General features: G+C 36.8%; 1 long non-coding RNA gene across 1 annotated transcript in view; it reads left to right on the top strand.

Annotated features, from left to right (window-relative positions):
* LOC130012486 (uncharacterized) overlaps positions 1-18589 on the top strand; it is a 177727-nt gene extending 159138 nt beyond the window's left edge. The window contains exon 3 of the long non-coding RNA XR_008787923.1: positions 18452-18589. This is a non-coding gene — a long non-coding RNA (uncharacterized LOC130012486). The remainder of the gene's footprint in view (positions 1-18451) is intronic.
* Positions 18590-27049: the final 8460 nt, after the last annotated feature.

The following is a 27049-nucleotide window of genomic DNA, read 5'->3' as shown; positions in this document are numbered from 1 at the left end:
GATCCCAGTTTGTTTACACCCGCCATTTGCATTCAAGTGACAGGACAGTCAGTACAACAATTTTGAATAAACAACTCCATTTAAAGCTTGATTTAAGATGCTTTATGGTATATACTCTATGTGTACTCCAGTGTGGCGACGTTCATCCCATCCCGGCCCCAAACAAATCAGTAGGACTAATTATGTCAATAGTAATACATCAACAAGAAGAGAAGGGGGACAATCCAATGCATGTGTCGTCTGCTCAATACAAATAAACAAACGAACCAAAGTAGTAATATGCCCAACATGTTTTTTCCTGTACCCAAGCCAAGTGTTTATCCCGAACTATAGTGAACAAATTGAATCTAAAGGGTTCTCTATCCTATGAAATTGAATGTTACGGGTGTAGCTTTGCAAACCTACCATTTTTTCATGATAACATTGAAACCCAGGAAAACGTAAAACAACCGAGTTCCAGTTCCACGGATATCTCCAGTGATTTATTCCAATGCTTTTCGAATAAAGGACTACACTTTCTTCATGTAAATGTTCGATCATTACTACCCAAATTATCTGAACTGCGACTAATTGCGTCATATTCTAAGACAGCAGTTATATCAATTTCTGAAACATGGCTGGATAACAGTGTTACTGACACCGAAGTTAGTATTAACAATTATGACATATTACGAAAAGATAGGAATAGACAGGGCGGGGGAGTATGTTTATATGTTAGATCAGACTTGGCCACAACATAATGATGTTGAATCCGTGTTTATTGAACTTTTATTACCTAAAACCAAACCAATACTTGTTGGAACTATTTATAGGCCACCTAAGCAAAATAACTTTCTGGAATATTTTGAAACACTTATCTCGAATTTGAACATTGACAATGAAACCATACTCCTAGGTGATATTAACATATGCTTGTCAAAAAAGTGTGGCCCATTGTATAAACTGTATACTAACATTCTAAAGCTTTATAACTTTCAACAGATAATCGTGGACTTTACAAGAGTGACAGGAACAACTAAAAGTATTATTGATCACATATTGTGCAATTTTGGTGAAAAAATTTGTAATTCTGGGGTAATAAATATAGGTCTCAGTGATCATTACATTACCTATTGTACTAGGAAATGTAACAGGGTCCCAATTAATAAGCATAATGCAATTAAATTTAGATCTTTAAAACAATACTGCAAAGAGGAATTTATTCAAAAATTACTTGAAGCAAAATGTGAAAATCTTTTTAATAGCACAAATGTCACTGAAGCTTGGTTAAGTTTCAAAGATATATTTACTGAAGTATTGAATTCTGTGGCACCTATTAAACACATTAGATTAAAACAAAGGACTGAACCATGGATAAATAGTGAAATTCTAGAATTGATATCAAAAAGAGATTGGCATCTTAGCCGTTTCAGAAAAACTGAAAATCTAAATGATTACAAAAACTTTTGTAAAATTAGAAATAAAACACAAAGAGTAATAAAGAATGTTAAATCAACATATTTAGCAAACAAATTAGAAGAGAACAAAAATAATTCAAAAAAACTTTGGCAAAATCTTAAAGATCTTGGATATAAAAACAATAAAAAGGATAAAGCAAACATTGTCTTAAATGTAAATGACACTAATATCCATGACCCAAAGTCTGTTTCAAACCATTTCAATAACTTCTTCACAACGGTTGCATCAACTCTTGTGCACAAGTTACCTCCCCCTAGCAATCGGTTTAACATCAAATCACTTCTGTTACAGGGTTTTTACACCAAAAAGAATGTACATAAAAGCACTTTTAATTTACATCATGTAACTGAAGATTTTATTTACAAGCAACTTTGTTCTCTTAATCCGAAAAAAAGTACAGGTCTCGATGAGATCCCGGCTAGATTCTTAAAAGATGGCGCTGACGTCTTAAAAGTTCACATTCAATTTCTTGTCAATTTATCTATATCAGAAAACACCGTACCTGGTGATTTGAAGCTAGCTAGAGGTAAACCTTTGTACAAAAAGAATAGCTCTTTGGACGTAAGTAACTATCGACCTGTAAGTGTCCTGAGTATTGTCTCAAAATTACTTGAAAAATCTATTTACATTCAATTAGAGTCATATCTCACTCAAAACAACCTTCTCTATGAGTATCAGTCCGGTTTTCTTGGACGCTACTCGACTGACACATGTCTGATGCACCTTCTGGACCACTTGAAAGACCAAAATGCAAAAGGTCTTTTTACAGGGATGATAATGCTTGACCTCCAGAAGGCATTTGACACTGTCGATCCTGATGTCTTATGTGAGAAACTAAAACTGATGGGCGTTCAGTCCACTGATTGGTTTTGTTCATATCTGTCATTTAGGAAACAAGTAGTCAGTATTGGTGATACGGTATCCGAACCTGCTTCCATAACCTGTGGCGTGCCCCAGGGTAGTATCCTGGGACCGTTATTATTTCTGTGCTATGTAAACGATATGGTTATCAGTATCCCCTCAAAATGTAACCTTATTTTATACGCTGATGACAGTATAATATTATTTTCCGATCAGAATCCTGAAGTTGTTTCACAAACACTTGGCTGTGCTCTTGATTCCTGTTCAGAATGGCTCATCGATAATAAACTGTCGCTCCATCTCGGTAAAACCGAGTGTATTCTCTTCGGGCCTAAACGTAAACTAAGAAGTATTAAAGAGTTTACAATAACCTGCAATAACCATACCGTAAAAGCAACAGATAACCTTAAATATTTGGGTCTACGTTTTGACAAATACCTGTCTGGTGAGGACACTGTTAACAGCATTATTAAGAAAGCAAATTCAAGATTAAAATTTCTGTTTCGCTATAATAAATGCCTTAGCAAAAAAACCAAAAATTTACTTTGTTCTGCACTTATTCAGTGCCACTTTGATTATGCCTGCTCAGCCTGGTATTCTGGTGTGAATCAATCACTTAAAAATAAATTACAAGTTGTTCAAAATAAGGTTCTTAGATTTGTGAATGGGCTAGGACGTACAGATCATGTTTCATATTCTGATTTGAATATACTTAATGTTGAAAACCGAGTTAAACAGTTAAAATTCAATCACGTACATAAGATTTTTCATAATAATTGTCCATCATACCTTAAATCAAAATTCAAATGTGTTAGAGATACTCATCAATATGGCACAAGATCTAGTTTATTCAATTTTGCGGTTCCAAAATGCTCGGGTAGAGATCAGCTCACATCATTTTATTATACCGCCATAAGTGTCTGGAACGATTTACCGAATGATATTAAGTCTTTAGATTCACTTTACAGCTTTAAAGCTGCAGCCAAGAAGTAGTTATTGTTAAAACAATGTTAATCTGTGATACTACAAGCTTGATAATCTACTATTAATAAAATTGGTTGATGTATAACATGTAGACATAAATGTATTTTATTATTTGTGATACAATGCTGTGATGGCATGTTTATTAAATTTTGCCTCCCAAGGATGACCTGACGCGACCTTGGCAACTTTGGACCCCATTGGAAATAAGCAACGGATGTTATATACGTCAAGCCTTATGGGCTATCCTAAGTAAAGGTCTCTTTATGACACCATACCTATCATATTTCTCTATGCTTGTCTCATTTGGCATCCCACTTTACAATGTAGCACATAGTTCTTATTTTCATATACATATCTGTATTTATTGTTGTCACTTTCCCAGTCATGCAATGCGACACTAGTTCTTATACTCAGCCAAATTAAAAACTTGACACTTGGGTTTTTGGGGACTAGATTTTTAATATTTGGTTTAAGGCAACTATTTTAGTGTTATGTTGTGCACAGACGACCTTGACATCAACAGAAAGCAAGAATACTTCTCGCCGAAAGACCTTGACATTGATAACGTTCATGATGTCACAGTACCCCCCAAAATGAAATTCACAGACTTGGAGAACAATCGGAATAAAGTGTTTAGTAACGGTTGTGGCCTCCTCTAGCGTCTCGTACTGCCACACAACGTCTTCTCATGAATCTCAGAACATTAGTAAACACTACCCGAGGAAGACGTCGCCACTGCTCAGCAAGAGCATGTTGAAAGTCCTGCAACGTCAGTGGTGGATTCACTTGCTGACGAACACGTCGACCCAGTTCGTCCCAGATGTGTTCAATAGGATTAAGGTCGGCGCTAAGCGACGGCCAATCCAGGACTTGGACACCGGCATTTCTTTAAAAATTCTGGGTAGCATTGTCTTGTTGAAACGTTAGTCCAGCCCCATGTCTCTGCATAAACGGAAGAAGAACAGGTTGCAAAATCTGATCCCTGTACTGGACAGCATTTAAGTTCCCTTGGACAACAACAAGAGGAGAACGTCCATGTGCACAAAAAGAACCCCAAACCATGACGCTACCGCCACCAAATCGGTCAACTTCTCTGACGCATACTTGAGCGTAACGTTCACCTCGTCTGCAGTACACTCGGACCCTGCCATCGGCAAATCTCAAAGTGAATCGAGATTCGTCACTAAAGACAACCGAATTCCATTGTCTTTGAGTAAATCTTATGTGTCTTGTGGCCCAAACAAGTCGGTTACGGCGATGAAGAGGTGTCAATATTGGTACATTATAGGGCCTCCGAGCTCGAAGACCAGCAGTCTGCAAGCGATTTCGAACAGTTTGTGCAGTTACACTTCCACCAAACATCTCTCTATTTGTGGAGGTTGCAGTGACAAATCTGTTTCTAAGATGACGTAATCGTATTGCTTGATCTTCCTGGAGTGACGTCACACGTGGCGCTCCCGCCCTTCGGCGGTCGGCAATAGTTCCAGTTTGAAGCACTTTCATTCTAAGATTAATTATTGTCTGGCGTGAACAATTTATGACTCTTGCAACAGTGACCACAGACTGATCAGCATAGAGCCTACCTATAGCATGTAGACGTTCTACATTTGAAAGGCGCGGCATTTTCTAACAAAGATGAAAATAACAATTTGTTTTTCCAGTTCAAGTTACGTGTGCGTGTTCAGTTTAAGCAAACTTGCATCGATTGACCTCACGAGTTTGTGTTTGCACGTGTTTTTCAGATTTTTTATCTTTATATGCTCTTAGCCCAGGTTAGGAGCAGAACAGTAGGACGTTAAACCCCATTTCATTTCATTTCATTTCTTTATATGCTCAAAAGTCATGTGATCCACGTGACTTTACAATTTTATGAAATTAAAGGCTTCTTACCACTTACTATCGTTAGAAACACTTTAAAATTTATTTGACTTACCAGAAAAAAAATTTGTTGAAATTCATCAGTGTCAAGTTTTTAATTTGGCTGAGTATATAATACATTAATTTATTGTCATGTTGTAACCTTTACTTGAATAATAAATAAATAAATAAATATTCAGATGCTTTCATCCCGAAAACTTCTCTTTTTTCCTTTCTTAAAATTATGTTACTTAGAGTCCTAACGGTGGTCTAGGGTGTGAATCCAAATTTAAAAGTCTCGATATAGTATAAATGGTCCAAAAAGAGCCACAATCTTTGAAAAAAGTTGAAAAATTGTTATATCTTCTTGTAATGGTCTAATGGTATAAGGGTGATAACACATTAGTATCAGACTACCAAGTATTTGCTAAATATTGATAAATATCTTCTAATTTTCCTTTCTTTTAAAAACTGTCCAATGGATCTTTCTCAAACTTCTGGTACAGGAAATTAAATTCCCATACAACGTGTTAAATCTATCCCGACAATGATCCGTAAACCGGAAGTAGTCGAAAAAATATTCGATATTAAAAATAAAACAGTAAAAATCGGTGCTCTTGCAAAAATCGCGATTTCACCGTCGGGTGTGACTGCATCAAAACATCTAAAGTATCGTTTGGTAGCTCGATGAATGGGCTATTGTATGACAAACTTCCTGTCTGATTCCTGAAAGCCGGTTCAGTGCTGCTTGCAGGTCTAGTTATTATTATTTTTTTTTTATTTTGGGAAGCTAGATCTCAGCAACTATAAGAGATAGAGGTCTGTAGTTTGGTTTTCTCTCGGGAAAATGGGTGGTGGTTAGTGCTTAAATGCAAAACCAAATTTGTGCGTTTAGCGGAAATGCGTCAAATCTTTAACGTGCACGCAAATTGAAAATCGGGCACAATTCTGCTAATTCCCAACCGATTTTTCTCATATTTACATTTTTGGATAGCTGGAGACATTTTGGAGTAGATAGCACTTCAAAAAAATTTATAAACTTTGTTGCCTCGATTTTTTTGGTGAAAATTGCAAAATTTTCACAATTTTCTAAAAAAATTATTTCTGGTAATTTTTAAATTCTGATTACAGTTTTGGATAGCTGGTGTCGATCCGATTCCAACGATATAAATATTTTTCTGCAAAGTTAACTTTGATTTTTCACTTTTTTTCGCATTTTAGTCAAAACGTAGAGATCGTACCCATTTTAAACGGCTCCAACGATTTTTCTGAAACTTCAGGAATATGAAGGCGAAGGACCAAACTAGTGCTTAACCCTTTGAACCCTGACCTCCTGGCACTTAATAGTACTGGTACCTAGCCTCCTGGAGGAAAATCAGCTGTTTACAAACATATATGAAAAACAGTTGAAACATGCATTTTAATAACATATAATCAACTCAAAGCATGCTAAATGATAATATAGCATGTACTACCTTAAATTATCTCCAATATTCAATCTTATTGTGCCAGTCCCTGTAGCATGTTGAGCCTTTCCGAATACATAAATATCGTCGACTAAATCCACACCAAAATCCGCTCTTTGTCAATTTAAATGGCACAACTTTTTTGGGGATATCAGGGTGTTCTTTACGATATTTGTTGTGTTTGTAGACACAAACAACACACACATTACTGCCTGTGGCTTCAGGAGAGTATTCAGGATAGTGCATGCCCACATTTATCATCCTCTCAGGAAAGTTCTGTTCTCTTGATACACGGCGCTGAACACTGGACCTATAGTCTCCGACTAATGAAAGGCATATGTTGTCTATAAATTCCCTAAAAACTCTAAACTGTTGAGCTTTGCTGGCTTTATGGAGGACATAGGCATTATACCGCTGCGAGGCCAGCGGTAGTGTCGTCTCAATTTTTGAAGTCTGGTTAGTTGATCATTGAGATCACATCCTCCCATGTATGAATTGTAATCCGCCACGATTTGCGGAAACCCAATTGTTGCCACAGTCCCATCTTTATTCCTCCTATTTATAGTTCATGGCAACTGGAAACAGTTCATGGGGTCATGGCAACTGGAAACAAAAAGAATTGCCTTTCTGTCCTGCCATAGGACACGCGACAGGTTGCCTAGACTCCGGTAAATATGGTCCCCTCTGTTCTGTAAATTTTTAACACTTTTCAAATCTGGTGGGCAGAATTTCCAATTTGATAACACTGCAAATGTATCCATGGTTGTATGGAGGTAATGAAATAAAGTTATTGAGTTGTAGAATCGATCCATGAACACAATATGTTTTTGATCAGAACATTCACTGTCACGAAGGAGACGCACAACAATATTTCCGACAGCTCCCAGTTCTGGAGCCGGAACATCATTACATTTACCGGTGTAAATTTTGGCATGCATAATGTATCCGGTCTCCGATTCACATAGTAGAAAAGATTTTATTCCCCATTTCACAGGCTTGTCCTTGATATATTGCTTGATCGGTAATCGGTTTTTTGTCGGTATCATTCCCTCGTCAAGACTAAGGTGTTGTTTTGGATTGTAGTAAGATTGAAGCATGTCAAAATGGACGAGTTTTATAAATTTTATCGGTTTTGTCAAGCTCTGGGTCTTCTTCGTTGACTATATGTAGATATGTCCAAATTGCCAAGAATCTATCCCTATCCATAACATCACGAAATCCAGGAGTATTTGATAAAAAGTTTTTTCCTCTGCCAGCCCAGAGGAAAAGAGATCGAAAATCGAAAACGTCGTATTTTTACGATTTGGAGCATTTTTAGAGGTCTATTTCTCGAAAAGTCAACATAATATTTTTTTGGAACTTCTTCTACAGAGAGGCCTATCAGTAGTGTTATATATAAACCCATTGTACAACAGTTCCAAATTTCAGGAGTAGCAGAACAAAGGGATCGAAATTGAACACGACACCTTTCATTGTTAAGCGAAACATAAGGGGGGATACAATCTGTACGTTTTGTCAACGTATAGAGCCTATTCAAGAGTGCTTTTTTTCTTTCACAGTGATGATATTAGAACTGAAATTATTTCAACTATGAGTGTTTTCTTCTATCCAAAATATGGGTTTAGTGACCCTGTAACAGAAATAGTTGATTGCTGTGGGTAATAATTAGTCTTTGAATTAATATTGTTGCTTCTTTGTCAAAATTATCTTATAACAGTAATCATCTGGACAGAAATCGACGGCTCGCGCTGTTTATAAGAAAGTCCAATTTGTTAAGCGTTTGCAGTAGTATCGTCCAGTAGTATCGAAAATTGCACCTATGATAAAAGGCATGACGTTGTTAGAGCATGGATATCACCTGTTTGCGATATCACCTCGGTGGACGCGGACCTTTAATACAACTAACTCACACACACATTGAGCATGGACTCTATCTGTAATTAATATTACATTTTTATATGTTAGTGACGTCAAATCTTTAACGTGCACAATACCAGAAAATTGGCGATATTTCATTGAATATTCAATCAATTTTTGAACCAGTTACATATTTGAGTAGCTGACCTGAACGCGATTCCGAAGTCCCGTGTATTCATTGGTGTGACCGTAAAAGATCCGTTGGCAGTTGGAAATGAAATGAAATGAAATGGGGTTTAACGTCCTACTGTTCTGCTCCTATACTGGGCTAATGAAGACGGGCATACGCCATACAGTGTGCTATGAGGGAAATTTTGCCCGGGCAGCGGCACTATCGCCTACTCTTATATCATATTCCAACTGCCAAGGGATCTTTTACGTGCATTCCAATGTTTACACGGGACCTCGGTTTTTCGTCTCATCCGAAGGACTAGACAGCTGTCCTTGTCAGGCCCTCCGTCCTGCATCACTTACAAGGGGAAACCACGTCGGAAAATCGGGATGAACTTACTCGGCCAATGCAGGTATCGAACACCCGACCTCCAGGCTAGCGAGCCAGCGCCTTACCCACCTAACCACCGTGGCTCCCCGTTGGCAGTTGGAATTCTTATATAAAAGAAGACTAGCTCCGCTGTACGAGCATGTTTAGAGGTCTTTTTCTCAAAAAGACAATCTAATATTTTTTGGGGAACTCCTTCTATAGAGAGCCTAATTGATATATATGTGTATGAAAAGAGAGATAGAGAAATGGGGTTTAACGTCCACTCGACACAAACTAGGTCAATACGGGACTAACATATGGTTTATTTTTTTTTATTTGAATAATTCGCTTGCGCGTAGGGGTCTTTAGCAGTGGGAGGAAACCGGAGGACCCGGAGAAATCCCACGAGGTTGGACAGGCAACCCTACTCCTTGTCACGTACAACCGGGGAATCGAAACCCCGCCAGTTGACTCAATGACAGACCGTGTGATACAGCGCACGCGCGTGTTACCTCCCCCCCCCCCCCCGTATGAAACCACCGTACAACGGTCAAAATTATCAGGAGTGGCCAAACAAATGGCGCTGTATATCGACAAAAGTTCGAAATGGTCATAATCTGCATACGTATATTATAGAGAGCTATTTTTCAAAGTGGCAATATTTGAACTAAGGGTGTTCTACTGTTAACCAATATCTGGCACTGGTGCTTCTAGAGTGAAAATATTTCATATTAGTAAATAACAGTTGCTCCTGAAATTAATATCCCACTTTGGTTTTTTTTTTACATGACGTCATCTCTTTATACCATTTAAAATAAAGTTCCCTGCTGCAGCTATTTATAAGGAAGTCGCCCCTCTGTATATATAAAGAAAAGTTGATGTTGATAATTATGATTTAGGGTTTTAGTTGTTATCTGAGACTTGAAAGACTCTTTTTGTCTCATTCGGAAAACTGTTGTTTTGTTTTTTATTCCATTTACAATTCGTGTAGATCTCTGAAACTAACTGAGTTCTGAATATTGATTTTTCCCTTGTTTTTAGCAATTATTACTTACTAGAAGAATGCCCGGCTTCGCTCGGGGTCATTACCCCGAAACTGGAAGTGGTAGACTAACGCCACCTGGCCTATGTTACTCCCCGGTCCGAGCTACCCCTATACCCCAAATTTCAGACTCGGGGCAGAAAGAGTGTAGCCGCCAGCCCCGAACAGACAGACAGACAAACAGACAGACAAACGACAGTCACAAATATTAGTATAGATAACTATCGCGAAAGTTGTGAACAGACTGGAAGTGGTGTAAATCTTTAACGTGCACGAAAATTGAAAACCGGCGCTAATTATGTCAATTCCCAACCGATTTTCGAAAAAGTTTTATTTTTGTACAGCTGGGGATATTGCGGATGCGATAACAGCCGAATTGAGCTACCATGTCGTTCTCATTTTTTCTTGAATATTTACTAAAATTGTTATTTCTTTGAATGTTGATTATCATGTTGTGAATTGTTCAACTATATTTTTCACTTTCCTTCTATCGTAATGCGCATGCAAAGAACATGTCAATATCTGAGTTATGTCGTTCTCATTTTTTCTTCAAAATTTGAAAATTTACTAAAATTGTTATTTCTTGGAATTTTGAGTTTTCGATTACATATTTGGATTGCCGTCGTCTGTTCGATTCTACTGATCTAGGATTATCATGATGCGAATTGTTCAACTCTACTCTTCAATTACCTTATCTATCGTAATGCGCATGCAAACAACGTGTCAATTGTTATTTCTTGGAATTTTGAGTTTTCGATTACATATTTGGATTGCCGTCGTCTGTTCGATTCTACTGATCTAGGATTATCATGATGCGAATTGTTCAACTCTACTCTTCAATTACCTTATCTATCGTAATGCGCATGCACACAACGTGTCAATATCTGAGTTATGCTAGTGTGTGTTTTTTTTTCGGGGGGGGGGGGGTAGTGGGGATAGTCTTTTGTCATTATTATTACTAAAACAATGAGATTTGGCTTGAAGGTTATTGTTGCAAGAGTTCAGTTGTGATTGATAGTAGGTGAGTTGATTCAGATAGCTCACTAGCCACAACAGATACAAATTATTGATCATATACAGCATTCAGAGTTAATATTTTAAACAAAAACACGCACAGGACAAATACACAGCTGCCCCCTAGGCGCTTACATAATGTTTTCAATCTAGGCTTCCTAAAATTAGGCCTAAATTTTAATGAAAAGGCGATAAATAAATGTTTCTTTGCAATAGTTACATTTAAACAGCAAACACTACTTCACATAAAAATGTTCCACATGCACGACAATAGAACTGAAATCTATCACATAATTTATCAACAAATTATAACTTATCAAAAACTGTTATGCAATTATTTGAAAGTAACGGCTTTACCACGCCTGCGCATTATATATTTGTATGTCGAAATCCACATTAATCCACAATAAATCAAAGACACGAAAAACACACAGCACAACAAGGCACAGTCAACCACTAAGGCGTTTACAATAATAGTTGCAGAGATCAAACAATTTGTCAATAAAGGTTGCTACCGGCAGGCCCATCGGGGCGGCCATTTTGAATTTTTGACAGTTGACAGCTGATCGAACACATTGTTCCGACTAGTGAAACAAAGAATTCTATTGCAACAAATTGCCATTAAATATGTGATAGAATCCGTTTAAAGCGGAATTGATATTAAAAGGTAGGCTTATAATGATTTACCTACCCAAATATCCACAATCCGGCAATATTTTTAAACTGTCACACGACTTGCATGGTATGGAAGAACAAACAGCTCTTTATTCAGTGTTCTTAATTCTTAGTTCTTAATTCATAGTCCTTAATTCTTATTACTTCATTTGTTGTCGTATTTCGACATTTGTACACTAAAATTAACATTTGTATCTTAAAATCAATATCTGTTTTACAAATCCGACATTTGTCATATCAGATTTATAAAATTCTTATTTCTTCATTTGTTGTCATATTTCGACATTTGTACACTAAAATTAACATTTGTCGGATTTGTAAAACAAATTTGATTTTAAGATACAAATGTTAATTTCAGTATACAAATGTCGAAATATGACAACAAATGAAGAAATAAGAATTAAAGACTACAGTGTGAATTAAGAAATAAGGACTAAGAACACTGAATAAAGAGCTGTTTGATCTTCCATAGTATTCTGTGGTTGTATATTTCGTTGATGACAACCTGTCTTATACTTGACATGCAAGAACAGGGATTTGTAGTCATTTTCTCGTAGACAGAAATCTTATCAATATATCGATAGCTTGACCCAATCCACCTATTCTTTACAAATATAATAAATACAAATTAAAATAAAAAATTATAATACGTAAAAAATAATACGTAAAAAATAGTACGTAAAAGATAACAAGAACAAAATTATTTTAATTTCACTAAATACGACACTCTATCTAAATACTCCGTAAGTGAGAATTCAAACGCTGTAAAATGATGATTGTTTAATCATTTTCATATATGTTAGGTATTTAAATCTTTCTAGAAGATTTACTTATTTCAATGTCAATGTTTTCACTTTTAGAAATATTGTCATTTTGATCAGAAACGTGTATTTGACTATCATTTGAACTAGCACTTATTCTGAATTTTCATTGTTAATGTTATTATCGTTTCTACTTTCGCAACAGATCAATATGTCGTCGAAGATAATTATCACAAGTTTCACTCGCGTTTAAAATGTATTTTTGCAGGTGCTTCTATAATGTTTGTATCATTATCTGGCTGATTTTATTCCTCGTTTGAATGTCTGTACCATACACTCAGCAAGCCTATATATAGTTTATTTATACGGAGCGGTAAATAATATGTGTTTAACAACATTTGATTTTAAAATATACTAGAACTCATGTGATACAAGTTGTGGTCCGTTGTAAAGCAAAATAACTTCGTACACATTTTACTAAATCAGTAGCAGTTGCATTGTTCATAATTGTTATTTCTGTTCATTTAGAATAGCTATCAACAGCTATTATAAACATATGATTTAAAAAAGGTCCTGCAAAGTCTAAATGAACACGTTGCCACGAATGCGTAGGTGCCAATGCAGGCATACCCAAACAAATTCGTGATATCAATGACAATATTTGTCCAACAGATGAAACTTCTGGATATAGCTTTCATACGAACAATGCCAGAAATGAAATGAAATGAAATGGGGTTTAACGTCATACTGTTCTGCTCCTTCCGGGCTAATAAAGACGAGCATAAACCATGCAGAGTACTTTGAGGGACATTTTGCCCGGACAGCGGGGCTATGACTTACTCTTATTTCGAATACGTGGCCTCATTTTTTCCGTCCCATCCAAACGACTATATGTTGTCTTTTGCCAGGCCCTCCATCCTAATCCTACTGAGATGGGATACGGCAATACTATATACCGGAAAACACCGGAAAACAACCGGAAAACACCATTTTATACAAAATACCGGAAAACACCGGAAAAACACTAAATACCGGAAAACACACTAAATACCGGAAAATACCCTAAATAGGTAACCCGGAGACTGGCACCCTAAATAGGTAACCGGGAGCCTGGTCCTCTGTGTGCCTGGGTTAGGGTTTTGGTTAGATTCCGGTTTATAGTATAGCCCTTCTTCGGGTTACCTATTTAGGGTGGTCCGGTATTTAGTGTGTTTTCCGAAATTTAGTGTTTTTCCGATGTTTTCCAGTATTCAATATAACATGGTGTATTCCGGTAGTTTCCCGGTGTGTTCCGGTAGTTTTCCGGGTAACCACACCGGAAAATCCCGATGAAGTGTCTCGGCCAACGCAGGGATCGAATATGGAACCTCCAGGTTAGCGAGCCAACGTTCTCTCAGTGAGCCACCGTGGCTCCCGAATAATGCCAGTATCTCCTGCCTGTTACCCATTGAGGACGTAATGCTGATATTTAGTTGGAATAATCACGCAGGGATCGAATATGGAATCTCCAGGTTAGCGTGCCAACGTTCTCTCACTGAGCCACCGTGGCTCCCGAATAATGCCAGTATGTCCTGCCTGTCACCCATTGAGGACGTAAGGCTGATATTTAGTTGGAATAATCACGCAGGGATCGAATATGGAACTTCCAGGTTAGCGAGCCAACGTTCTCTCACTGAGCCACCGTGGCTCCCGAATAATGCCAGTATGTCCTGCCTGTTACCCATTGAGGACGTAATGCTGATATTTAGTTGGAATAATCACGCGCATACCCAAAAGTAGACATCCTTGATGAATTGTGATTTTACTTTTCCTACAAAAAAATGGTTGTAAATCCATATATGTATTATGCCAACTTGACGTACATGATAAATATACCTTAGATAGCACAGAGTCTTTACGGGTCTCAAATGTTCGACCATTGTGTTGTGAAACAGTTCTGTGTATTTGTAAGCAACCGGCATATAATGGGGCCCTTCGAGGTCAGTGTTTAATCTACTGAAATACTGAAACACTGAAATTTACTGAAAACAAAAATTAAAATACAAAATATAATATGGTCAATGATGGAGGTAGACTGATTGCGTCTTTTAAAACATTCAAAACATAATAGGCATCAACAAAATTTTGGAGAAAAAAAAATCGGAATTTTTTTTTTTTTTTGGGGGGGGGGGGCTATTTGTAAAACGAACATCGTAATGACCTTGACCTTCTTTCATCGGCGCTCACTTGGTCCAAAACCGCACAACGGGTGTTTTCCGGTATTAAGGATGTTTTCCGGTTGTTTTCCGGTGTTTTCCGGTTGTTTTCCGGTGTTTTCCCTGTGTTTTCCGGTATATAGTATGGCCCCAGTAAGAACAGGAATAGACTTTTGTGGACCAAATAAAGTAGTTAAACGACGGTGATCAGTAATAAGGTCAAAATGTCGCGAGGATCACGTGGCTAAGTGGGTAAGACGCTGGCTCGCTAGCATGGAGGTCGGATGTTCGATCCCTGCATTGGCCGAGAAAGTTCATCCCGATTTTCCGGCGTGGTTTCCCCTTGTCAGTGATGCAGGGCGGAGGGCCTGCCAAGGACAGCTGTCTAGTCGTTCGGATGGGACGAAAAACCGAGGTCCCGTGTACACATTGGCGTGCACGTAAAAGATCCCTTTGGCAGTTGGAATTCGATATAAGAGTAGGCCGTGGCGCCGCTGCCCGGGCAAAATTTCCCTCATAGCACACTATGCCCGTCTTCATTAGCCCAGATTAGGAGCAGAACAGTAGGACGTTAAACCCCATTTCATTTCATTTCATTTCTGTAAAATGTCGCCCATGAATGTACTGGTATAATCGTTTGCCAACATATATTATGGATAAGACCTTTTTATCGATTTCGGAATATCCTGTTTTGGTTCTGAAAACAAAGGCAATATGACGCTCAGACCTGTCAGTCATCACAAGCTAAAATGACAGGATTCGCCATATCGTAATGTACTGAAATGTCAGAATTAACTGTCAAGTTTTTGGAAACTATGAATGCTTTTTGTACACTGATTTTTCTACATCCATTAAGCATTTTTTTTTTTTTTTCTAAAAGTTATTTAAGACTGTAGAAATGAGACCTATAGTAATTTAAAAGTAATACATATAAACGTAATTCTGTGGAGCAGGTGCATCTGTAATCGCACGTACTTTCTCTTCAGAGGTGTGTAAACCGTGTTTATTATTCTGTGTCCAGGATATTCTACGCAATTGTGAAAAAATATACACTGTTTTCCAAATTTTCAAGATGTTCGATATCATTAGAACCTGTAACTAAAATGTCTTTTTGATAACAAAGCACACATTGCTTGCAAGGTCTGGTTCATTGCCTGTTCAAAAAAACTTAGACCTGTGGTGACGCCAAAGGCTAACCGGTTGTACTGATAATAAATATAAACTTTTACTGGTTTTAATTGTAACATATTTTCTTGAATCGGGACCAAGTATTATCTGTTGGTAGAGATGTGTAAGACCAATCTTCGTAAACTTTAGATCAAAACGCTGAGACTGATAATTACAAGAATTGAGAGTTAATTTAAATTCACCACATATCTACACACATGAATCTGGTTTCACTTCAGAAACAATGGGTGCAGCCCATTCACTATGTTGTTCTAATTTATCAAGTTCATTAGAAATTTTCTCCTGTAGAGCATGGGAAATATTTCATGGGTTGTAAAACTTAGGTATACAATCTTCTAGGCAGGAGTTATTGACCTCATTTAACGTAAAATTAAAGAAATGACTGGTGTAAGTTTCGGTGTGGGTCAGAAAAGTAAATTATTAATAGGTTACGGGTAAGCGTCAAATAAAAAAAAACAACCCGAAAGCTAACATTGCATCGCAGTTGTAGTTATTGTGTTGTTATTATGAGTATTCAGGGGCCATACTATATACCGGAAACACAGCAAACACCGGAAAACAACCGGAAAACACCGGAAAACAACCGGAAAACACCATTTTATACTGAATACCGGAAAGCAGCGGAAAACACTAAATACCGGAAAACACCCTAAATAGGTAACCCGGAGCCTGGTCCTCTGTGTGCGCTTTTGGACCATGTGAGCGCCGATGAAGGAAAGTCAAGGTCATTACGATGTTCGTTTTACAAATAGCCCCCCCCCCCCCCCCCCCAAAAAAAAAAAAAAAAAATTCCAATTTTTTTTCTCCAACATTTTGTTGATTGAAAGTTTTAAAAGGCGCAATCAGTCTACCTCCATCATTGACCATATTTTATTTTGTATTTTAATTTTAGTTATCAGTAAATTTCAGTAGATTTCAGTGTTTCAGTATTTCAGTAGATTAAACACTGCCCTCGGAGGGTCCCATTATATGCCGGTTGCGCCGGTCTCCTGATCCTTATCAGTAACGCTGGCATCAGGGTGGTAACAAAAAATCGCATCATAAAACAGCAAGTATCATCAAAAGCGAGTTAATAAATCTCTGAATAGTTCGAGTTGAAGTTCCAGGTTTAACCGCTATGTGTCCTAATCACCAAACGAAATGGATGCCACGCAATTCTCGGACAGGCTGTAATCTGAAAAGTGTCTATCCTTTCCAAGAGCTATCCATCTCGTTTGAATGGCTAACAATCTACTTGCTTCTGAGCTTACTTTCATTCCAGGGTCAAATATAATCACTTGAACCATAATAATATTCAACATATTCCATCATATTCCGAGGGCCGCACACAGGATTTTTTCTGGATTACTTTTCGAGCTTTTTACCCCATTTTGTTGACCAGTTTTCCTTGAGAAAACCCTAACTTTCGCCCAATTGTCCATGAGAAAACTACATATTCTATCTTACTGCATTGACGGGAAGTGGTAAGCTGAACGTCTGTGAAAAGGGTTGATCGATAAATTTTCAAGGAAGCAATTGTTGTTTTTGTTTGTGAAATAGAGGACTCTAGCCGATGAGCCTACTTTCCCCCCCGAGAACCTAAGGCAACCAATTTGTTTTATGTACTACTATCGTAATAAAACAGAACTATGTTAACCACTTCCTGGTGGCTGAAGACTTACACCGAATGCGTATTCGGAAAAAAATGTCCCCGAGAAAATGTTTTTTCAGGCAATCGATATTCGAGATGTCTTCTGTTGCACAAATTATGTTGCACTGTGTAAGAACTTGCATCCTTTGATCTGAAGATTGTAGATGGAAAAGTATCATTTGCACTATTTCAAAGTAAACCTGCATTTTCGTATATCATCCCGTAATTTGTGATTAATGACAATGACTGTGGAAATAATATGGGTTGAGGAACGGAAGATCTATGTTCGTCACGTGACTGGAAATTCCACCCCGTCCCACCCTGACGATGATCCCTCCCGGAGCGGCGCGGCGCGGCGCGCTCTCTAAAAAAAATCTCGGGCACAGTTTACTCTTCTAAGTTTTCCGGTAGCTATTTAGTAACCCGGAGTTTGGTCCTCGTGTGTGGTTTTGGACCAGGTGAGCGCTGATGTAATAAGTTCATTAATATACAAGCAAGCGATCGCCTACGGTCAAAGAAAAATTTCTTTTCAGATTTTTTTTTAACAATTTCTTCTCCCATATTTCTCTCCAAAAAAAATTCAAATTTTTTTTCCAGTATTTTTCTAAGTAAAATTATTTTCTACGGAATGTTTTTTTGTAAAACCAATTTTTTGGAAAAATTCGAAATTTTTGTTTTGTGACCTTGACCATCCTTCATCGGCGCTCACTTGGTCCAAAACCGCACAAAGAGGATCATGCTCCGGGTTACCTATTTAGGGTGTTTTCCGGTATTTAGTGTGTTTCCGGTATTTAGTGTTTTTCCGGTGTTTTCCGGTATTCAGTATAAAACGGTTGTTTTCCGGTGGTGTTTTCCGGTATATAGTATTGCCGGTATTCAGACATTTAGTATTGTTCATTATTATTATATTGGTATTTTCCAGGTTAGTCTAGATTCAAGAGTTCGTGAAGTGATTAATAGAAATATGGTGGATCCAACACCACATACTTTTGATGAAGCACAATTACAAATATTTACATTAATGCATCGAGACTCTTATCCAAGATTTTTAAATTCACAGATTTATAAAAGACTTGTGCAACAAACTTCGTGTCATTAGCTCAGAATGTAATTCCAGTGATTGAATCTAAAACATATAAATAAACGTGATGTGTGTCTATCTCGGGACACAGTGAGATTTAGTATGATTGATAATTACAATATTTTAATTTCTTATATAAATGGGAAAATATTTTCTTTTCATCGAATACATGTGAAATAGAGGATACACACACTTTGTTAGTCATTTGATGTCACCTATTTTCATGATACGTGTGTGAAAGAAAACGTTGGATGTAATTTGCTTGAATGTCGTCCAGTTCTGTTTCATTTTTTGTTCTGTATTATCTCACATTAATTGGTGGCGAGGTACATAGAGAATGGTTTACTAAGTTAAAGGTGCTTTAATTAACGTGGATCGTTAGCAAGTGTGCAAATATCAACACATCATTAGAATACAAAGTGGTATGGACTAAAAGATAAGGTTTTTAGAGCTGAATTAAAGAGATCTATTTGATATCCGGGACCAACCAAAAATACGACACGGATTGGTGTCTGCATTTGACGTTCAGTGCTACTGGTGCAGTTGTGATATGCATGTTACAGAACTTGATAAGTATTTAATAGCGTTTTGTTTTGCGTTGACTTGTGAATCATTTTAAATATTACCAACTTTTACTGGTGACAGATGGATTTTGAACTTTTATAGATAAGTCGTTTTTAAACCATGCCATGTCACATATTAAACAGTCAGGGAACACATAATTTATTGTTATATGTTATTGAGTAGCAAAGAATTCTGTTGATTATTTTTTCTTGGCTTAGAACTTACATGGATGTCATTATTATGTTATTTATAAAATAAATGAAAATAATTTTCTTTTTATAATATTTTAGTGTCATATTAGAGTTGCCACTGTGAGTTGGCTCGCTAACATGGAAGTCCCGTTGCGAACCCGGTTTGGCTTCGAAAGTCGGGGTGGGGGTGGGGGTCTCCCGGCGAAGTTTCCCTTTGTCACTAATGTCACAGCAGGACATTAAAATCCATACTCAGCCAAATTAAAAACTTGACACTGATGAATTTCAACAAATTTTTTTTTCTGGTAAGTCAAATAAATTTTAAAGTGTTTCTAACGATAGTAAGTAGTAAGAAGCCTTTAATTTCATAAAATTGTAAAGTCACGTGGATCACGTGACTTTTGAGCATATAAAGATGAAAAACCTGAAAAACACGTGCAAACAAACACGTGAGGCCAATCGATGCAAGTTTGCTTAAACTGAACACGCACACGTAACTTGAACTGGAAAAACAAATTAAAATTGTTATTTTCATCTTTGTTAGAAAATGCCGCGCCTTTCAAATGTAGAACGACTAGGTAGGCTCTATGCTGGTCAGTCTGTGGTCACTGTTGCAAGAGCCTTTAATTGTTCACGCCAGACAATAATTAATCTTAGAATGAGAGTGCTTCAAACTGGAACTATTGCCGATCGCCCAAGGTCGTCTGTGCACAACATAACACTAAAATAGTTGCCTTAAACCAAATATTAAAAATCTAGTCCCAAAAATCCCGAGTGTCAAGTTTTTAATTTGGCTGAGTATATATTATGTCAACATCAGTATCTTTATGTAAACGTACACGACTCGAAATGTCAAAAAAATGAAGTTTCGCTCTTAATACCGAATTCCTTATGCTAGTTTTTCTGTATTAACGGCGATTCACAGGCAACTTGAAGGGATTAAAATAAATCTTATTTCTACGGCTTGACTATATATTACAACTTGTTGGCGACATTTCGTCTGATATCACCCCATCAATACTCACTAGTTCTAATACTTCGCGCCGTTTTTATACGCCCACATTGAAATGTGGTCGTATATTGTCGTCGCTCCCGTCCGTCCGTCGGTCCGGCGTCCACAGTTGCTTGTGGACTCTCTAGAGGCTAAAGTTAATATCTGATTGTTTTTAAATTTATACACAGTGTTTAAGGTCATGGGACGAAGAAGCCTATTGATTTTCAGCGATTTCGGATAATTACTGCCAGAGTTTATGGCCCTTGATCACTTCAAAATATCTTATGGATGCTCTAGAGGTCAAAGTTAATATCCGATTGACTTTAAATTTATACACAGTGTTTAAGGTCATGCGACGAAGAAGCCTATTGATTTTCAGCAATTTCCGATAATTACTGCCAGAGTTATGGCCCTTGATCACGTCAAAAAAATATTCTGAACGCTCTAGAGACTAAAGTTAATATTTGATTGACTTTAAATTTATACACAGTGTTTAAGGTCATGCGACAAACGAAGAAGTTCGGATTATTACTGCCATACTTCAAATTTATACGCAGTGTTTGAGGTCATGTGACGAAGAATCCTATTGATTTTCAACGATTTCCAATAATTACTGTTAAAGTTATGGCCCTTGATCACTTTGAAAAATCTTGTGACGCTCTAGAAGCTTATGTTATCATTCGATTGACTTCAGAATGATACACAGAGTTTAAGGTCTTGAAACGAACAAGTATATTGATTTTCAATGAATTTTGATAACTTGAACAGCTAAATCCATGATATTAAATATTTCGTATACTAAACGTTAGCATGGGGCAGAAATTTATAAAAACAAAACAAATTCTAATGATTTTCTGATAATTACTTAATCAGATTTTAGTGTATTATACATGTTTCATTACGGAAAAAGTAAAAATATTCGACAATTCTTGTTGACTGTTGACGATTTAGCTTGCTGTGGGCAACCTATCTTTGTTGGGGTTTTTTGCCAAAGAGACTTTTTTGATCATTATACAGCTTCCGGTGTAATGAAAATGGTCTTACAAATTAAACTTGAAGTTTTATTTTAATCCCCTCAAGTGTCTGCAGGCAAAACTAAAGCATGCGAACCTATTTGGTAGAAGATAACCAATACTGAATGCCGTCGAACAATGACGAATGGCATAATTATAAATTATTATGTCACCACATATGACAAATCTTACCTCTAATTGTTAAATACGAAATAACCAGTCGCCCGGAATTGGTAACATAAATTAAATGAGACTGGATTTAAAACGGTCGCTGATATAGCAGATGTGGGCAAAAACATCATACACTCGATTTAGTATCCAAACTGTTAAATTTAATTTCAAGGCCAATTTAAGAAACCCACCTAAAACCCCTTTCTCTATTTTCACCCGTCCGCAAGCCAAATGTCATTTTCATTTCATTTCGTATTGTTTTTTAAATGGTTTTTATTAATCTATTTTATTTCATATGAAAGCTTGTTGTTTCTGTTAAGATTTCTATACTACGTAGTTTAAAAACTATTGTTTTTGTTCGGATTATTAGGCTTTCATATTTCGTATGAAACCTTTTTGGTTTTGTTAACATTATTAGGCTTTCATATTTCATATGAAAGCTTATTGTTTTTGTTAAAGTTATTATTATTAAGCTTTCATATTTTATATGAAAACTTATTGTTTTGTTAAAGTTATTATTATTATTAAGATTTCATATCTCATATGAAAGCTTGTTGTTTCTACTAATACTATTATTATTTGTTTGTGTGTCGGTGTGGGTGTGTGTGTTTGTGTGTGTGTGTGCAGGGCCTGCTACTGATGCATAAACCAAATATGGAGTTTGTCGCTCGAACCGGAAATGCCACCATTTCGAAACATGAAAAATCCCTAGGGCATTTACGACATTTTACTTACGTTTTCTGAATCTTGATGGACACCATTTGAAAGTGAAAAATCTACATTAACGTGTTAAAAAAATTAAAAAAAAAAAATAGTTCGTAGTTTGTTGAATTTGTCTCTTGTTTCCAGGATGGATCAGGGTCAAATTATTGGTAATTGAAAAATTCAAATTTTCGAATTTGTAAATACTCGGAATAGACAGTCGTTTTGTGAATTCGTCTCCTAATTCCAAAATAAATACATTTCTGGTTAGCTTCCTTCCAAGAATGGGTAGTGGCTTTGGAATCAATATATACTCTTAAAAAAACGTAGGGGATATTGAAATCCAAATACCTATGCAGGTTGCGATATGATAAATAATCATGATCATTTGACATGCTTTGAGAGTATGTTCACAGATGAAGAACTTATCGCCCCAACAGAACCACTGAGCTGCACGTGCGACACGAAATAGCGCCATACACGTGGGAGGGGTTCAATTCTCATATTTGACACTTCAAGGAAGGATTGATGAAAACTCCCCCTTACTGGTTTATCTATCCATGTTTGCTTTCCTATTTACTGTTTAACATATCTTTGCTTCATTGTGTTACGTTTAATTTGATCGGGAGATGTGTTCGTCGACGTCAACGTCAACCGACAACACTGGAAGAATTGGCCGTGGCACTGAAAGTGGAGTGGGTCAGATTGCCCCAAATCGTGATTGGACAGTTGATTAGGAGCATGCCGCGAAGAATTGCTGAATGTCTGAGGATTGATGGAACAATTACTCATTATTAAGACAAAAATCAAAAAACGTCCATTTTCACTTATGACGGCGTATCTCTTTGCGAGTGAAATGGGGCCGCCCATATGAACTGTTTATGTGCATGCGTAGGCCTGTATCAAAAGGGTGTATCTATGCAAATTAGTCAAATACACTTTTTATACGCCCACATTGAAATGTGGTCGTATATTGTCGTCGCCCCCGTCCGTCCGTCGTCCACAATTGCTTGTGCACGCTCTAGAGGCTAAAGTTAATATCCGATTGATTTTAAATTTATATACAGTGTTTAAAGCCATGAGACGAAGAAACCTATTGATTTTCAGCGATTTCCGATAATTACTGCCAGAGTTATGGCCCTTGATCACTTCAAAAAATCTTGTGGGCGCTCTAGAGGCCAAAGTTAATATCCGATTGACTTTAAATTTATACACAGTGTTTAAGTTCATGAGACAAAGAAGCCTATTGATTTTCAGCGATTTCCGATAATTACTGCCAGAGTTCTGGCTCTTGATCACTTCAAAAAACCTTGTGGATGCTCTAGAGGCTAAAATTAATATCTGATTGACTTTAAATTTATACACAGTGTTTGAGGTCACGAGGCGAAGAATCCTATTGATTTTCAAAGATTTCTGATAATTACTGCCAAAGTTATGGCCCTTGATCACTTTGAAAAATCTTGTGGACGCTCTAGAGGCCAAAGTTAATATCCGATTGACTTCAGATTAATACACAGAGTTTAAGATCTTGAGACGAACAAGTATATTGATTTTCAATGAATTTTTATGACTTGGAACAGCTAAATCCATGATACAGTATTAAAAGTTTTGTATACAAAACGTTAGCATGGTTTTCTGAGTTGTTGCTCTTAATCAGATTTTAGTGTATTATAAATGTTTCATTACCGAAAAAAGCAAAAATATGCAACAACTCTTGTTGACTGCCCGGACGATTTAGCTGCTGTGGGCGTATGTTTCGTTGCCTGGCAACCTATCTTTTGCATTTTTAAAATCTCCCAATTAATATACACATTTCTGTCTAAGCTATGTATCTGTACGCCAATTAGAACTTTTCTGGGTATCATGTGGCCAAATGTTTTATCTTGAGTTGTGGAAATTTTGAAATGCAAAAGGTTCTATTTCTTAATCTTTAGAAATTCATAGATACACCCTTTTGACACTTCACCGGCGATACACTGGATACCTCTAATAAAAACAGCAGCGCATATCCGCAATTTTGTATTGTTTCTGAATATCCCCTACTTTTTTTAAGAATATATTTTACTAATTCTTTTTTGAGTACCGCAAAACATTTACTTTAAATCTGATACTTCCGATTATCGAAATTCGAAAATTACTTCATTGACATCACATCCCGGAAGTAAAAACCAACATGATAACTTCGTGAATATTAGTGCGATTTTCATGAAATTGGGAATGTAAGTAGATTTGGTTGATCCAACTTCAACTTATCTCCCCTTGAAGAAATTAAGGCTTTTGCGATATTTTACTTACAGACATGGGAGTTACATTTTCAGAATCCTTGAAGGAATGACTAACAAATATTATTAGAGCAGAATTTTGAGTTAGGTCAACTGATGGACACCATTTTGAATTGAATATGACAAATAGTGACAAATCTACGTTAATGCGGATCTTTCACTCGTAAACAACTTTGTCGACACATAAAAGGTCAAAGACGAAATTCGAAATTGTGAAATGTTCAAAACCCCAAAATAAGACCCTGATCCCGCCTATCCAGAAATAAACTACGGGCTATCGTGTTTATTTTTACACACGTTAATGGATTGGAAATACCTGGAAAAGGCCGCCGTTACGTGAATTCGTCTCCTATTGCTCCAACCAATCCTCAGATAGTCAGCAATTCGTCGTGGCATGGGAATCTGGCCCACTCCTCTTGCAGTGCCACGACCAATTCTTGCAGTGTTCTCGGTTGACGTTGACGAACACGTCTCCCGATCAAATTAAATATAACACACTAAAGCAAAGATACTCTAAACAGTAAATCTTATGCAAGAACCGATAGGAAAGCAAACATGGATAACCCTTCCTCGAAGTGTCAAATTGGACAATGAACCCCTCCCACGTGTATGGTGCTATTGCTTGTCGCATGTGCAGCTCGGTGGTTCTGTTGGGGCGATAAGTTCTTCATCTGTGAACATACTCTCAAAGCATGTCAATTGTCCATGACTATTTATCATATCACATTTGCATTTCAATATCGACAAAAAGTAGGTTAGATTGCTTTCAAAATTGATTTTTATACTAGCTAAGAAATTGCTGATGCGTACACATAATATGGAGTTGGTAGATCGAACCGGAAGTGCTATCATCGTGAAACGTGAAAAATCCATAGGGCTTTTGTGATATTTTACTTACAAACATGGGAGTTACATTTTCTTAATCCTTACAGGAATGAATAAAAACGTTCAGAGCAGAGTTTTGATTTTGGTCAACTGATGTTGACCATTTTGAATTGAATATTTAATGAATTAAGTGAATAGAAGGCTTGTCTTTAAATGACATTTAAAATATACGCCTTCTCGTTTCGTTGTGAATTTCCCGGTAGTTCTCATTTTTATAGCAGAATAAAAAATATGAGGGAAATAAAGGAATCCCGATCATCAATGACCCAACTTCAACGATGTCATTAGAAATTTTCTAACTTATCTCCCCTACCTAGTATAAATACTATTCTGTTTGTTCGGATTATTATTTGTTTTTCCTATTGCGTTTTTGAAAAAAGTACATATTCTACAGAATTAAACTTTATATTATCCGAAAGGAATTTAGTTCAAATGCAGAATGAATTACTAAAACTTTAAAAATGATAACAGGAAGTGACGTCATCGACGAAAAAAGATAAAATTTACCGGAAGTGCCAACATTTTGAAAACATAAGTCAGTCTTTGAAATCTTTAAAATCCTACTCGTCCTACAATTATTATCCTAATGTCAATAGCTTGATATATTTGGAAAGTATTCACTATTGCAATCGATTGTCGCAGTAGAAATTTGATACTTGACTTACATCTGTTTTAAAGTGACGTCATATAATCGATTTGTTGTTCAAACTGTGTAAAAAATTTAAATCAGTTGGAATTTTGATAGTAAACGATATTATCATTGTTTGCTTATTCTGTAAGTCTCACCAAAATCGGTTTGTAAATAAAGGTTCTATGCAAAAAATAATGTGATCTAAATCTTTTAAAATTATCCTAGAAAAGTCATAACGGCACGTGGTTATCGCGTGGTTTTCCACATAACGGCTCTTCTATCATTTAAACTCCACCTCACTTTATGACAAGACCTCAAAAAAGTAAGTACTCTTAATGGTAAGTACGGGAGACTGCACCACACATAATTTACACAAAAACAAATATACGGGTAAGACATATTACGCAGAAATCACAAACAAACGCACAATTCAAATAAAGTGAATGGATCCGGGGGCTAGCCGTAAGCGTCCACTGTGCTGTACAGTCCCGGGCATGTAGTGACACAGACTTCACTCAAATTTGAAAACAATCAGGAATAAAACCCAGAGACACCATTGTGTAATGCCAGCGTGAGTCATGATCTTCTATATGTTACAAGAAATATGAATGTGAGCATATTGTACTAAAATTTAACTTAAAAAAAAAAAAAAAAAAAACCCAAAAAACAAAAAAGCAGGTAGTCTAAAACTAAATGTTCTAAATCAATTAAAAAACGTTTTAGTAATAGTATTCAGTAGGTTATATGTTCCAACCATTACAAAAACAGAGCGAAAAAAACAACAATACTGAATACAGAGAAGCAAATGCAAAAGTGTAGACCGTCTCGAAAGACAGCCGTCCGCTGACTGAATGACGTAGGTTGTCAATAACGTCAGGATTTTAGAAAGTGACAAAACCACAACAATAATAAGGGCGATAACCAAGATAAAATAGCAGTGGATCTCGATCGTACGCGGGTTCGACTTGTTTGACTTCGATGGGTCTAACGTCGGTGGGTCCGTCGA

The sequence above is a fragment of the Patella vulgata genome, chromosome 4, assembly GCF_932274485.2.
Source record: "Patella vulgata chromosome 4, xgPatVulg1.2, whole genome shotgun sequence".
Lineage (NCBI taxonomy): Eukaryota > Metazoa > Mollusca > Gastropoda > Patellidae > Patella > Patella vulgata.
Note: the sequence above shows the minus strand (reverse complement) of the source record. Positions and strands in the feature narration are given on the sequence as shown.